The sequence below is a fragment of the Orycteropus afer genome, unplaced genomic scaffold (genome assembly GCF_000298275.1).
Source record: "Orycteropus afer afer isolate SDZICR_OR568_19922 unplaced genomic scaffold, OryAfe1.0 scaffold00057, whole genome shotgun sequence".
NCBI classification, from domain to species: Eukaryota; Metazoa; Chordata; class Mammalia; order Tubulidentata; family Orycteropodidae; genus Orycteropus; species Orycteropus afer.
In genome coordinates, this window is record NW_006921644.1 from 10070049 (window position 1) to 10085966 (window position 15918).

The window sequence follows — 15918 nt, forward strand, 5'->3', positions numbered from 1 at the left end:
CCTTGATTGACATGTGCCCTCCTCTCTTGCTGGCTGAAGTCATGTTCTGGCTCTTGGTGGGACCTTCTCTGTTCCATTAGGTGCTGATGGCAGCCTCACCTCTGTGGAGGAAGCCTCTTTCATGAAGGCTCAAGCCCGAGTTGTCGGGGAGAGCATCTGACGCCCACATGTGGCAACAGCCCTCCTCTTTCTTCCAAACCTTTCCACGTATTGCCAAGAGACTGAGCTGGGACCCAGCTACCACCTCCTTTGGGAAGTGTGAGCTAGGATGATTCCCTCAACAAGATGGATTGACACAGTGGCTGCAACGATGGGCTCAAGTATAGCAAGGATTGTGAGGCTGGTGCGTGATCGGGCAGTGTTTCGTTCTGTTGTGCAGAGGGTCACTATGAGTCAGACAACTCAGCAGCACCTAGCAACGACCACACAACAGGGCGATTCTCAAGGTGTTTCTAAGCCCGTTCCTCATCCTATGAAATAGCTCCTTCCTCCTGGAGCTGGAAGAGTCAGAGGTATATAGAGTCGCTGTGCATGGGAATTGACTTGAAGGAATGGGTAAGTATTTAGCAGGCATATTGTCCATCTCTATTGTCATTGTTAATTATTATCCTCATTCCCTTTTACTAATGAGCTCTGCTGGCACAGTGGTTAAAACATTTGGCTGCTAACCAAAAGGTCAGCAGTTAGAATCCACCAGCTACTCTCCAGGAGAAAGATAGGGCAGTCTGCTTCCATAAAGATTGATAGCCTTGGAACCCTAGAGGGCTGGCTGTTCTCCTCTTCTTGTGGGCGTGCCATGAGTTGGAATGTGCTTGGCAACAGTGGGTTTGGCATTATCTTTTACTAGTTAATGATTCTCAACCTGGGATGATCTTGACCGCATGGGATGTCTGGAGACATTTTTGGTTGGCATGGGGCCGGAGGCAGGGCCAGTGTGTGGTGGTGACTACTGGCATCTGGTAAACATTCTCTGGGGTACAGGACACTCTCCCCAGCCCCCTGCGACAAAGAATTACCCAGCTCAGGTGCTAACAGTGTGGAGGCTCAGAAACCTTGCTGTAGACCTTCAGCTTCATGAAGGGAGGGACAGTCTTGCTCATTGTTAAATCCCAAACACGAAACATAGCAAGCACTCAATAAATAGCTCTTAACTGAATGAGAGTTTGCTGACTGCTGGCAGGTACCAGACTAAACATGCCTCCCGTTCTAAAGTTTCTGATTGTGCCAGAGCGTGACACCACATCCAGGCCTCAGAGGACTGAGATGGGGGCTTCCTGGAGGGAGCGGGGCTGGCTGATCCCTGAGGGACAAGGAGGACCCAGGAGGCTAGCAGCAAGGGCATCTCTGGTGGGGGCCAGGGTGGGGTGTGATGAGTGTGCCATAGGGGAATGCAGGCGTGTGGCAGGGGAGCAGATGTGCTGGAAGGTCTAAGACGCTAACCCAGGTCTTCGCACAAGGGCTGCTTTAGTGCAGTCGCAAGGAAAACGGCAGATTCCAGGAAGCTGTGCTTGCTTGGCCCGTCACAGCCACAAGCTGTCTGCCAGGAAGTCGCTGTCCCCAAGATGAGCCTGCTTTTGGACATCTGGGTGAAGGTGTGGGATATGGACCTTCCTGAAACCCAAGGTAATTCCCTCAAGTCGTGCTTTCATTTTCTGATTTTGACGTTGACGGACAGCTCTCCATTTCAGTGGTGAAAACCCATAGGCCTTGCTGGGTCATCAGCCCTGGCCCCTGCTCTGTGGCTTGAGCTCATTGCTGGACAACGTTGCCCGAGATCAGCATCCTTAGGGTTTGGGCAGCTACAGAGTCCCCAAATGTCCTACCACCCACTTCTGTTCCTCCATCTCGACAAACAAGAGTCTGGATCCTTGACACAATCCCACCAGTCAAACTATCAAAAAAGATGAGGGTCAGTTGAGTGTGCTCATGGGTGTGTCATGCTGGGTCCTGGTTATTACAGCTGTGTGTCCTAGGCTACCCCAAGCAACACCTTCTCAACACTACCTCAATGATTCTCAAGGGCCCAAAGTGAAGCTGGTAGGTTTTGGCCCAGTGGTCTATTCTCATCCCTTTCCCTTGTAAAATCAGAATGAAATCTTCTGTTTTTTTGTCCTCCATGCCTTGCTCCATGTGATGGGACGTGGGTGGGGAGGGAGGTGGGAGATGGTTACAGAAGGAGCCGTCTGCACAGGAGCTTGAGAAGTTGGTGGGTGGATGAGTGGAAAGCAAGAATGGAGCTGAGTTGAAACTAAGAGTAAGTGTTTGGTACCTAAGTGTGAACCCACAGCCAGGTGCATGAAATTGAGAAATCAAACTGGGTCAAGGTCTGCTGGGCCCAGGGCTGATGTTAGCTGGGAAACATGGGGACACACATGGCTCGGGGCTGGGGAATCCTGATTCCAGAGCCTGGAATCTTTCCCTTCCTGGAGAATGCTTCATAGGAATAATCCTTGAATTGGGCCTTGAGGTTGAAAGAAGTTCATTGGGAAGAACGGGAGGCAGAGTGTTCTAGAAAGACATGGGTGGAAATAAGGAGGCATGAGGTAGCGTGGTACACCTTGAGGGATGAACTGTCAGGGTCCTTGGCATGTTGAGGTATGAACCTCAATTGGAAATGTCCTTGAATGCCATGCTTGCTGGGTTAGATCTATTCTCAGACAGTGGGGCTCCTTCAGAAGTTTAGGACCTGGGCTCAGATCCTGACACTTTCCAGCTATCTGACCATGGGCCAGTCATCTGCCCTTTGTAAGACTCAGTTTCCTCATCTTTAAAATGGGATAGTCCCAATACGCCCAGTCCCCACTAATGGACATGATTAGTTTCCACAGACCAGGTTGTTATGTGAAAATTGGCATTATGTTACAATGGAGGATGACTGCATCATTTCATCACTGCAAACCACTGAGAACCATGGTCCAGCCTACTGAACATATAACCTTAGCCACGGCAGCCAGCATTACTCTTCCTCATACCTTGGTGTTCACTACTGCCAGACATGCGTCATTAATGTGAAAAACAGCCAGATAGTAGACTTTTTTTTTTCTCGCTATTGTTACAAATCTAAAATGTTGCCCAAGAGCTAGATAGTCGGTAAGTGGGGAGCGGGTGTAGTCTCTTCTCACAGGGCTGCCGTCAGGATGAAACAACACAATAGATGTGAAACTCTTTGAGCACAGCCCTTGACACTCAGGCCTAGTTACTGTTCCAGTAATGCACTGCCTGGAGACCCCTTAGGGCTGGGGGATGGTGGCTGCTGTGGCTGGGGCTGTGTCATTTGTTGCAAGGAACTGCCTCGTCCAAGTGATGCCTCCCCCCAGGCACTGTGACTGTCTGAGGCAGGAACCCACCGCCTTTGTCTCAACTTGGGATGGCCCAGAAGGACAAGCTCCAAGCTCCCTGGGATGGACCACGCCCCAGGTCAGTTGCAACTTCCTTATGGGTTGATACCTCCTTGCCTTCCTCACTTTTGACAGGTACGCCTCCTGGAGCCTGCTTAATCATCTCCACGTGCTAGTTCCATCTACAATGTTTCTAGAGTCCCGAGCTGAAACTGCATCACCGTCCCCTGTCTTGCAAGGACCCACAAGGGCTCAAGTTAGTGGGGAACAAGATACAGAGAAGTTTAAGTGGCAGATGTCAGGCTGAAATGTCTTTAGTCCCCTCTAAAGATTAAGATCTTGTGATACTTACTGTCCACCTGGGCCTCTGATCCCTTAGGGCATCTCTTCAGGCCCTCATGTCATGGCTTATCACCCTTCAGCATTGTCATCTCCTCCCAAACAGGGTGGACCCTGTTTGTGGACCGAGCATAGGGTAGAAGGAGGGTCCTCCCTCTGCTGGGTAGATTTCTGAGCTCCTCATTGTTCCCACTGAGGGTCCTGACCTGTATGTCCCTGGGGACTTCCCAGCAGGAGGGTGTCTTGAGATCAGCTTCCTATGACGTGTCCCACAAAGCCTAGAGCTTTCTGTAGGGCCTTTGGTGTTTGGCCTTTCACCATAGACAGCAAGCACTTTCCTTCTTCCTTGGGATGGGTCAGAACCAGGCCAGTCCTGTGATTTCATGCCTAGAGTCTCATCTGGTCTCCCCCCACCTTGTGAAATAGGCTTTCTTCTCGCCCCATTTCACAGATGAAAAAACGGAGGTTCAGAGGAGTTAAGTCACTTTCTCAAGGAGACATTGTTGTGTGGTGAAAAGGCTCAGAGCACCAGGAAGGTAGGCACTTGACTCTGGAGTTATGTGGCTTCCTGGGGTGGGGATGAAGGATTTGCTGGGAAACTTAGGAAGGAGGAAGCAGGAGACAGCCCATCCATCATTCCTGGGGCTGGGCCATGGAGATATTTAAGGGTGTTTTTTTCTCTGAGAAGTTTTGTTTTCAGAGCATTGGTCTGTCTTGGTTCAACCAGATTGCTAGAACTGCTGCCCCTGAAGCCAGAGTGGCTATCTATCGATTTGGTCATGAGCCTGGTCTGGGGAGTTCAGTTTCTCAGTGTTGCTGTTGATTTCTGCATGAAGGTTGGTACATCATTAACCCCCACCTCTGAGCATCACTTTCCTCCTCTGGGACAGAAAATGGTGATGGGACTTAACACATGAAGAAGCTGGCGGATTAGGGACCTGGGGCAGAAACTGGGGAAGGAGGCCCTAGGTAGACGTTAGCCACTCTTGTAACTGATAGAGAGCTTTGTGGAAAACTCATTCCTCTGACACAGCAGCTTAGAAAGTTTGAGGGGTTAGGAAACCAGTGGTCAGCTGAATAATGATCTCCTTGAGATGTCCATATTGTAATCCCCGAGACCTGTGACTATGTCACCTTAAATGGCAAAAGGGACTTTGCAGAGGTGATTAAATTAAGGATCTTGAGATGGGGACATGACCCTGTTATCTGGGTGGGACCTAAATGCAACCAGAAGGGTCCTCATAAGAGGGAGGCAGGACAGTTAGAGTCAGAGAAGGGGATTGATGAAGGAAGAAGAGGGGAGAGGGTGAAAAGACTGGTCTGAAGATGGTACAAGGCTAACTTTGGAGGAAGGGGCCATGAGCCAAGGAATGTGGGCATCTTCTAGTAGGAAGCAGATTTCCCCTCGAGCCTCCGGAAGGAAAACAGCCCCAAGGACACCTGGGTTTTAGGACTTCTGAACTCCAGAACTGTAAGATAATTGGTCAAGAGGGTGCTGAGTGACGACTCAGTTTACCAGTCCTTGCCTATGTAAAAATAGTTAGAGTCTCTATGTCTGTGCCCCCGGAAACACTCTGAGATGGGGAGTGGCGTGTGGTGGTTAATTGGGAGTTAGTGTTGCTTTAAGCCACTACAGTAAGTTTGTGGTTACTTGTTATAGCAGTGAGAAGAATCTCATACAGAACCTTAATAAGCAATGAGGAAACTGAGGCTCAGAGAGCAGCAGTCACGTGCCCAAGGCTCCACAGTGGAGGAAGCACCCTCCTGATTGGGCTCCCCACTGGGCTTCTCTTTGGCCCTTTCAGTAGATTCAGGGCCCGCTACACTGCCCTGAGCACTTTGGGGACACTGGGTAAAAACCCCAAGGTTGAAAATAACTCAGTGCCCTGCTTGGTTGGGTTTCTGCTTCTCCTGCCTGTTCTGAGGTTGACGACTCACAAAGCCACTTCCTCCTGACTCGCTTTAGCCATGTTCGCCTTCGCTGACGATTCACCATTTGGCCCATTCCCACCAATTCCAAGCCATGTTCCCACCATTTTGGGATCTGCCTGAAAGTATCTTTCCTTTGATGTCCTACTCCCAGCTGCAGCTAGAGATTTCTGGTGCAGAGGACTGCTTTTTTCTTCTTGACTATATGGTCTTCCCCGTTTTGAGGTTAAACTTGGTGTTTCCTTTCTTTGGGTGTGTGAGATTCAACCATGATGCTGTCATAACTAAGATGGTATTTCCACTCAAAACCACTGTGAGTTCAGACCGCTTTCACAGGAAAGTTTCCTTGCTTCCAGCATGTTCTTGGGCCTGACACCCAGGTGATTTGTAGTTGAAATCTGAGCAACATCCTTAGTCACATTATTGTAGGTTGTGTGGGAGGAAAAGAATTATTTTTAAATGAGACAATTTCTGTTTCATTTTAAATAGGATTGTTTTAAAAATATCCACATTTTTATTTGATCTTTAAAGTGTTCTTACCGTAGAGTCTCAAACATCATGGTCAAATCCGATCCCTGACCCCTAGCGCACTCAAGGGCTGCTTGTTGAAGGAACAACTAAAGAGATATGTGCCTAAGTGGGGGAACAATGGGTTCTCTCCAGTGCGGAGCTGTGCTCTGACTGAACTGTTCAGGTGACTTTATCGCCTTCTGAGTCTTCTGGGGACACAGCATTCACTGAGTGAGGATGTAGGAGCATCTCACCGTAGCCTCCATTCCATGGTCCAGGGTGCTGCCAGCACACTGACCTTTCCCGATCTGGAGGAAGCAGACAGGACACACGAAGGCTTTGGCTCTCTAGGTACATCAGCGATCAATAAGACCTGTAGGGCATTTAGTGTGTAGGGAAAAACAAATTTGTGTCCAACAATAGAGTATCTTTCTCACTATGAAGGAACTCCCTTTGGTTGAAAGCCTACTGTTGCCAGAGGCTGTGAACATTTCCTCATCTCTCAAGATCCTTCTAAGTGTACTCCTTTATTCTGGAATAATGTTAAGCAAACTGCTTCGGGTTAGTCGGTGACCTATCTGAAGTTGAAGGGGACACGGTCGTTTGACCACTATTATCCAAGTGACCACTATTATCCATTTCCCTTCTTCCTTGCTCACAAGGAGCCTTAGCGGCGCAGTGATTAACATGCTTGGTTACTAACACAAAGGATGGTGGTTTGAACCCACCAGCTGCTCCTGGGGAGAACAATGCGGCAGTCAGCTTTCCTAAAGATTACAGCCTTGGAAACTCTACGGGGCAGTTCCACTGTGTCACAGGGGGTCACTATTAGCCAGAATCCATTCGATGGCAATGGGTTGCCTTGCTCACGGAGTCCAGCTTTTGGTTAGGTGATCTACTCCTCTGTGGCTCAGAGAAGGGGCCCTATCCTCATAAAATACAAACACCAAGTTGTCACTGTCAAGTCCAGTGCAAACCATTTGGGTCATCTGGTGACCTTCCCGTCCTCAAACCCAGCTATCCTTCCGAATCATTTTCTAAGCCAAAGGCGGTAACCATTCCTCTCAGCGGCGATTGGTCCAGGAATGGGCATGTGACTGACTTGTGGCCAATGAGATGTGAGGAAAAGGCCCGTTCAGCGAGAAGGCCCGCCCCCCTCAGCAGCAGGCTGCCCGCTGTGGGATATCCTGCCGCCATCTTGTGGCCAGCCTGTGGGTGTACCTGACACACGGAGACGGGGTGGCAGAGCCCTGAGGTGCCACCTGGCTTTAGGACTCCTTGTATGTAATGGCAGCTATTCCCTTAGTGCTTCAGGTCGAGTTGAAGTTTTCTGCTCTTGTGGTGTAGTGGTTAAAGCATTCGGCTGCAAACCGACAGGTCGGTGGTTGGAACCAACCAGCCCTCCTCCAGAGAAAGATGAGGCAGTCTGCTTCCCCGAAGATGTACAGCCTCGGAAACCCAAGGGGCACTTCTCTGTCCCGCTGCGGCGCTCTGAGCTGGAGTCCCCGTGAGGGCAGTGAGTTTGGTGGGCTGCCCAGAGCTTGGCAAGGACGCTCTCCGTCGCCGCTTCCTCTCCGTCCGCTGTGCCCGCTGCCACTTAGAAGAGCCCTCTGGTCTCGTGAGAACTCGGCGGCTCGTCCTGGGTTTCTGCGCCACCTCCGCTGCTCGGCTGCCAGCTGGGCAGCCCCTGCACCTGGCCGGAGGGTCGACGGTGAAGGCTTTGCAGACTGCCCCAGCCCTGGAACACGAGCGGTGAGTGGCGTCTGTCCCCGCTGCGCCCCGTCGCCGGCGCCTTCCAGCCCAGCGCCCCAGAGCGGTGCACGTTCACGGGGGGTGGGGTGCAAGCGCCGTTTGCTCACGGCTCCCTCTTTCTGGTCCCCCCGCCCCGGGGCTGGCCGGCATCATTGTTAAAGATTTTTTTTTTTAATTAAAAAAATTTAAAATTTTAAATACAAAAAATTTAATTAACTCTTTAAATTACAATGAAAAGAAAAATGTAGTGTGGTGAGATACATAAGTATACAAACATTTGCCATTTTACCCGTTGTTAAGGGTGCAGTTCAGTGACGTGAATGCCAGTCACCATGTTGCGCGGCCATCACCACTGTCCATTTCCAAAACGTTTTCATCCTAGTAAACACACGCCCAGTCCTCCTCCTGCAGTAACTCCCCTCGGGCCCTGGCCCCGGACCCTGCTGACCTCTGTAAGCTTGGCTGTCTGCATTTGCCTGTCTGGATGTCTCATGTAAGCGGAGTCACTCAGTATTGTCTTTTTGTGCCCGAGTGACTTCACTCAGCATCACGGCTTCAAGGTTCAGCTGGTGGCAGGGCCTCAGGACTTCTTTACTTTACTGCTGAGTAAATATAGTCCATGGTAAGGATGGACCATGTCTTGTGGGTCCATCACCTGTTGGTGGACACTGGCTGGTTTCAACCTGTTGGCTGTTGGTGCACAGTTTTTATGACAGTTAATTACAGTTAATGACGATGCTGAACCTTCACTGATCTTTCTTGGGTGAAGGGGCTGATCTGAGTGGCTGCGTGCTCCATTGGGGACAGGTTTGTAGGGCGATTTGCTGACCCTGTGCTCCTGAGGGCAGGGCCATTTCATTCATGTCCTTGTGGTCATCACAGTGCAGACCTTGAGGGGCCCTGCACATGCAAGTCAGGTAGGAGTGTTGGTTGTAAACAGCAGACATTGCCAAGCATTTCTGGGTGGGCAGAAAACCAGGCCTGAGGCTGAGGGGCCAGCCCCTCTTCTTGTGTCTGAGTCTTACCCTGGTGTGGGGGTGTCTGGTTGATGGTGCCTGGGTCATGTGCCTGTATTCTCTCTAGGGAAAGCGAGGGTCTGGTGTGCATTTTCAGAGCCCCCCTCATAGGATGAAAAACTCCTTAAACAGGAGAGAGGGGTCTGAATGCTGGGCAGTCCTCATTAGTGACCAGTATGCTGAGTTGGTGGCCACCGTGGCTGGATCAGTGAAAGTGGCCCATCATTTGCCTCCAAGCTCTCTGTTGTTTCGATGGCCCATGTAGTGTCTGAGAGTGGGGGAGCGTCTGGTTGTGGTGTTCCTGGCTGTGGAACATGCTTTGGATACTGGGATCTGGTCTGTCTTCTGAAAAGCTGAAAACCTCAAACAATGTTGAGTCAAGTGGCAGAAGAGCACTGAGTGCCAGCTATGGTTTTAGCTGTCCCTCTCTGTCACAAATGTCTGAGGCGCCTTGTTCACTCTTTGTCCCTGTCACTGGTTGAGCAGAACGTCTCCTGGCCCTGACACTCCACATGTTAGTTTCCCATGGTCGCTACGACAAACAACGACAGACTTAGTGGCTCAGGACAATGTGATCGTGAAGGTTGAGCACACAATGCGTGTGGCAGAGCTCAGCTCATGGTGTGAGTGGGCGGGTTCCCTCTGGAGGCCCCAGGACACAATCTGCCTCCTCGCCTTTCCTGGCTCCCAGAAGACACTTACATTCCTGGGCTTGTGGCCTCTTCTGTCTTCAGAGCTGGCACCGATGGGTCGAGTTGTTCTCTCATCCTTCACTCTGATGCTTAATGTCCTGCCTCCCTCTTCCACATGGAGGGACCCTTGCAATGACATTGGGCCACCGTGATAGCCCAGGATTGCCTCTCCATTTAAGGTCACTTGAAGAGCAGTTTAATGCTATCTGCAGCTGTTATTCCCCTTTGCCGTGTGTGAGCTGCACAGTGACTAAGGAAGACTGTGGAATTGATGCATGTGAGTTGTGGTGTTGGCGAAGAATATTGAATGTACCGTAGACTGCCAGAAGAATAAACACATCTGTCTTGGAGGAAGTATAGTTGGAATGCTCCTGAGAAGTGAGAATGGCCAGACTTTGTCTCTTGTACTTTGGCTGTGTTTTCAGAAGGGACCAGTCCCTGGAGCAGGATATCACACTACCTAGGTGAGTGCTAACGAGATGGATTGGCACAGTGGCTGTGACGAAGGGCCCCAGCATGGCAGTGGTTGTGGGGATGGTGCAGAACAGTGTTTTGTCCTGTTGTGCGTGGATGCAGTTGCTTTGAGTTGGAGCTGACTCAGTGGCTCCTCACAGCATGTGAATCATGTGTGAGGCAGCACGTTCACGGGTCCTGGGGATCAGGATGTGGGCATCTTGGGGGAAGCTGTTCCTCTGCTCACCGCTCTCGGAATGTGAGCACTGTCTCAGCCTCCAGGCTCGGGAACTACCAGGTCTGCATCTCCACTTTACGGGCCAGGGAACCTCGGGCCACCCTGCCAGCAAGTGGAGAGTTGGGATATGGTGCTGCCTCTATGGGAGCCTGTCTGCCGGTGTGAGCACGTGGTGCATTTCCTCTCAGGTTGGCTCTCTTGGGCTCCAGTGATAACGGTTTTTAGAACTGTGGTTCGTCCGTTTGCTCATTCATCCACGTGCCCGTTTAGCGTCCATCTACCCCTGAGCTGAGCCCACTGGTAGGCTGGGGCCTTGGCCACAGGAACCTACAGTCTTGGGGCCTCTGTGGGGCCTGTGCACTGGCTGGAGCCTGGGGCTCAGGCAGTGCCATCACACACATTTGCATTCTGTACCCTTTTGGTCTGAGTTTTGCGGGGGAAGCTTTTCTGGAAGTCTTAAAAAAACCGAAGAAAAACACACAGGAAACCGGGTCTTGTGCTAATTTTGCACCCAGCCTTATTTTTTTCTTTATTTTTAAGGCCTGGGTCTCTTGTTGTTTGAACAGGCCAGGGCCTTCCTCTAGTGAAGTGTCAACCTCCCCAGGACCTGCAGGGCAGGTGGGATTGGGCAAATGACGCCACCTCTCTGTGTTCTGGATTGTTCATCTGTGATAGATGAGACCGGTAGAGTCCATTTCTCAGGGGTGCTGTGACCACACACACAAACACACACACAGACACACACACACATGCACATGCTCTCCCCGAGTAAATCCCAGGCAGTCAAGCAGATGCAGCTGCTAGGGGAGGGACCAGGCAGAGACATACAGGGGCTGGCAGTGGGGCAGCTGGGTGGCACATGGTGTGGAGTGAGGAGTAGGGGGCTGCAGGGACTACTCCGGGTGTCTGGGACAGTGCCCTGAGTTTAAGAGAATCCCCCTGAGCAGTGCTCATCCGCTCTCAGGTGTGTTGAGAGTATCAGTTACATGGCCAGGTGGAGCTTCTTATCTGACTCTCTTCTTCATCTGCCCGTTGAGGGCTGGACTTCCCCAGATCAGTCCTGGGTCTTTTCGTGTGGCCACATCTGCCTGCAAACCTAGTTGTTGTTGGTTGCCGTCAGGTTGCCTTCAAGTCATGGTGACCCCCGCACGATGGAACAAAACTCTGCCTGGTCCAGTGCCATCTTCCTGGTCACTGGTCTGCTCCACTCCCCTGTGGCAGCCACCATGTGTTTTGGGTGCCTTCCAGCCTAAGGGCTCATCTTCCAGGATGACAGTGTTCTGTTGTCATCAGAGGATTGCCACAGGCTGATATGCAGAAGGAGGTCACGAGGTCTTTCTTCCGAGTGTCCCTCAGTGCGGAAGCTCTGCTGAAGCCTGTCCACCATGGAGGACTCTGCTGGGATTGGAAACACCAGTGCCATAGCTTCCAGAATCACAGCACACAGGCCACCAGTATGGCACACTCACTGATGGGCAGTGAGCTTCCTGATTTAGCCTCCATTGTCGGTGATGACTCCCACATCCTCAGTGCTTTATCACCGGGGCCTGGATTCGGGACTGTCTTCTGAGCACCTGACACCTCCTGGACTTGTCTGCCAGGAGCTGCAGGGACCTCAGTCTCAAAATATCTCAGCTGGACTCCTTAGTCTCACTCCCTCCCTCAGCCAAAGACCTCTTCCTCCTCTCCCTTCTGTATCTCAGATATGATAGCTAAAGACAATGGAGACCTGAGAGTCATCCGTGCTGCCTGGCTGCCCCAACACCATCGTCTTCTCCTGCCTCGGTGACTGTCGTAGTGGGGCCACCGCTTTCCCTGTAGGCGTTCAACCCTCCTTTCCATCTGTTCTTTTCCCAGCAGACGGAGTGGCCTTTAGGCACACAAATCTGATGACGTCACATACACTTCCCTACTTAAACCCTACAGTGACTTAGAGCTGGCTGTCCAGATGGTAGTCACCACCCCAGTGGGGCTATTGAAATTTAAGTTGATTAAAATTCAATCACATCAGACTCTCGGCTGGTTCCGCCCTCCCCCCAGGCTGTCTCTTGTGCTCCATCATCCACACAAGAGCCAGGTAGAGCATCCTAGAACCTGGCTCCCATCCCATCCTCTGTTTGACCATCAGTGGCTTCCAGGCTCCCAGAGGCACTCTTAGCCTCCCTGCCCCTCACTGTCCAGGTTCCTTCTCCGTGCCACCCTCTGTGTAGCCCATGCTCAGGTCCTCACCGCCGTCTTCCTCACAGCCTCATGCATTGCCCCAGCTCGTGTCAGTCCCCCATGCTGTCCTCTTCCTGGTCCACACTCCCTTCTCCATGGTCCGAGCGCCTTTCCCCAACGGGCACCTTCGGCATGGTGGGTGTTTTGCATGTTTCTTTGCACATGGAGGAGGTCCGGCCCCTGCGCCGGGATCCCCCAGCCCTGGGAGAATCCTGACTCAGCTGTGACAGACCACAAGGGCAGTGAAGCTGAAACTACAGGGCTTTTGTTAAAAAAAACAAGAGTTGTGTATTTTTTATTTTAAAGAGAAAAAGAAAAAAGTCACTGCCGTCAGGTTGCTTCTGCCCCATGACAGCCCCGTGTGCGTCAGCACAGACCTGTGCTCCGCAGGGCTGGCAGCGGCTGATTGTTCGGAAGCAGGTCGGCATACCTTCGTGAGGGGCTGCTGGGTGGATTCGGACTTCTGGCCTTCCGGCTGGCAGCCAGCGCGTGGTATCTGTGTGCACCACCCGGGACTCTTCATTTGAAAGAAGGACCCTAAATCAAGACTGACCTCACTGGATCGTTTCAACCATCCAACAAGGAGAAGGAGCTGCTCACAGTGCAATGCGCGGAGTGCTCAGGGGCAGACCACCTAAACGTTAACGCAGATCGGCTGATGGAATGATAAGTGGTCCGTACATAATCGCTCGTTTTAGAATCAAGAGTAGCGATTTCTGAGCAGGCTGACTCTATCCTCTGTAACCCCAGGGCTCGGCATGATTGTTGTCCCCCGTCTGACAGATGAGGGGCTGAAGCTCAGAGAGGAGAACCTCTTTTGTCCAACACAGAGCAGCCCCCTGGTCAGCCAGGTTCTGCCCTGGACGGGGCTGCCTCCCTGGGGAACCGTGGAGAGTGGGTTCTGCTTGCAGCAGGCACCACCTCCCCCTCCCAGTGCAGAGAGCCGGGCTGGGAGGGACACTGTCTGCTCTGCAGTGTGTGATCGGCCCGGCTCTTCTCGTTTCTATTTCAGTGCTTCTCATTCTGAATTTCGTTTGCTCTCAGGCCTCTACCTTGACCTGCACACACAGCAGGAGAACCGAGTTTCGGGACCTTGAATATCAAGGTGGGTCCACAGGAACGGGCACCTCGCTCACAAGATGAGTCATGCACCTTCCTGATAAGAAAAGCGAAAACACGAAAACACGAAGTTGAAAAACTGAAGACGCCCAGTAACTTCCTGAATCCAGCTTTCCACGTCCTGCCCCAGGGACGAGCGAGTCCCCGCAAGGAATCGCAGGTGGAAGTCCCGTGTTTCGCTGGTGATGGAAGGGGAACTGGCGGGGAGGGTCAGTTTCAGGATCTCGCCTCACCTGCTGGTGGGGGTTGGGCTGCGCGGGTCCTGAGGCCGGATTCTGCCTGAATGCTCACGCCTCTCTGGGCACCCCATGCCAGGGACCAAGGTGAGGCATTTCCTGGTGAGCCTCGTGTTTTGGGGGGTTCTGTGGCTCCACACCCCCAGAAGCTGGCCCTGGTGCTGCAAGAGGGTCATGTGTGAGAGAGCAAATCAGACTCCTGGTCTCTGGACCCACACCCTGTGACCTGCGTGGCTGAACCTGGCCCTTGGGTCTGGCCTCCTTGCTCAGACCCTGTGGATCAGGGTCCTGGCTATTTCTCTGGTAGGTCGTCTAGGGCAGCTGCCCTCCTCCAGGGGGCCAGATTCCTCATCTGTATATGTGGGCGGGTTTCTGAGCTTTGGACCAGGAGAGACCTTGCTGCTGGACTGGCATGACTTCCGATTCGGGCTCCATCCTTGCTGCTGAGTGACCTTGGATGAGTTGTTCATATTCTAGAACCTCAGTTTTCTGACCTGTGGAACGGAGATGCTAATGTCAGTACCAACCTCTCAAGTTTGTTTAAGGATGAAGTCTGGTGGCGTAGTGCCTAAGGCACTTGACTGCTAACCAAAAGCCTGGCAGTTCAAACCCACCAGCCACTCCACAGAAGGAAGACTGGGCAATCTACTTCCGTAGAGATACTACCTCAGAAACCCACAGAGGGGTTTACTCGACAGAGTGAGTTTTTGAGTTTAGATAGGGGAGGAGCCCCTGAGAGGTGCCACCAGTTAACACACGGCTGCTAATTGGAAGGTTGGAGGTTCAGTCCACCTTGGACTTCTGAGGAGGCTTGGAAGAAAGGCCTGGAAATGTACTTTGGGAAAATCCACCATTGATTTGGAGCAGTTCTGCTCTGACACACGGGGTCACATGAGTCGGCGATGACTCAGCGATAACTGGTGGTTTAGATGGGTGAAGTGTTTAATCGGGTCTGTTCTTACTTAGGTAATAGAGGGTAGCCAAGCCAACTCCTTGTCCTTGTTCTTTCCAGACAAGTGGCTCGCCCTGGCTGCACACGGGGCCATTGGAGGAGCTTTACAGACCCTCTCCAGAGATCAGGTGTCAGTCGGTGCCTGCAGGTTAGGAGCTGGTGTTCTGGGTCTGTGCTGAGCAGACAGGGTTTCCCTTCTGCTTAGCTCTTTCCGACCCTGCAGCCTGTGAAAGACTGAGCGGCTCGGAGGATCCGTTCCCATAGCACCAGCTTCTGCTTACCACCATCCGGTGCCATCCTTAGAAGCACGTCATGCTGGGGCTTCTGAGGCTGCTGGAAGCCTGGGAACTGCAGGGCAGGGCAGGGCTGCCGGGCACCAAATCCAATCTGGTAGATGGTAATGTTAGCGCACAGTTGTCAGGTGCTCCTGGTTCTGCAAACACTGCTGGATGCCAAAGTGGAGTGCTTGTGTGGTCTCCACAGCTCTGCAAGGTGCTGGGATCAGTCTCCCGTTGCTGCTGTGACAAAGCCCCCTCTCCCCCACAGTGTTCGAAACAGTGTAGATTGACGCCCCCAGTGCTGCAGGTCAGATGTCTTGAGATGGGCTTCACAGGGATAGAGGGTGTTGCAGGGCTGATTCCCTCTGGAGGCTCAGGGGAGGGTCATCCCCTTGCCTTTTCCAGCTTCTTGAGGTCTCTGCATTCCATGGCTCCTGGCCTCTTCCTCCATGTTCGGAAGCCCCAGTGATGTTGAGTCTTTCTCACATCGCATCACTTTGACCTACTCATCTGCCTCCTCCTTCCACATTGAAAGGCGTTCATGATCTTATACATAAGGAGCCCTGGTGGCACAGTGGTTAAGCACTCAGAACCTACCAGCTGCCCCATAGGAGAAAGATGTGGCAGTCTGCTTCCATAAAGATGACAGCCTTGGAAATCTTATGGGGCAGTTCTAGTCTCTCCGACAGGGATGCTGTGAGTCAGGATTGACTCGATGGCAACACGATGGTGATGATGCTGGGCCCTCCTAGATGTCCCAGGATCTCCCTGCCAACACTGGGCCCTCCTAGATGTCCCAGGATCTTCTCCCGCCAACACTGGGCCCTCCTAGATGTCCCAGGATCT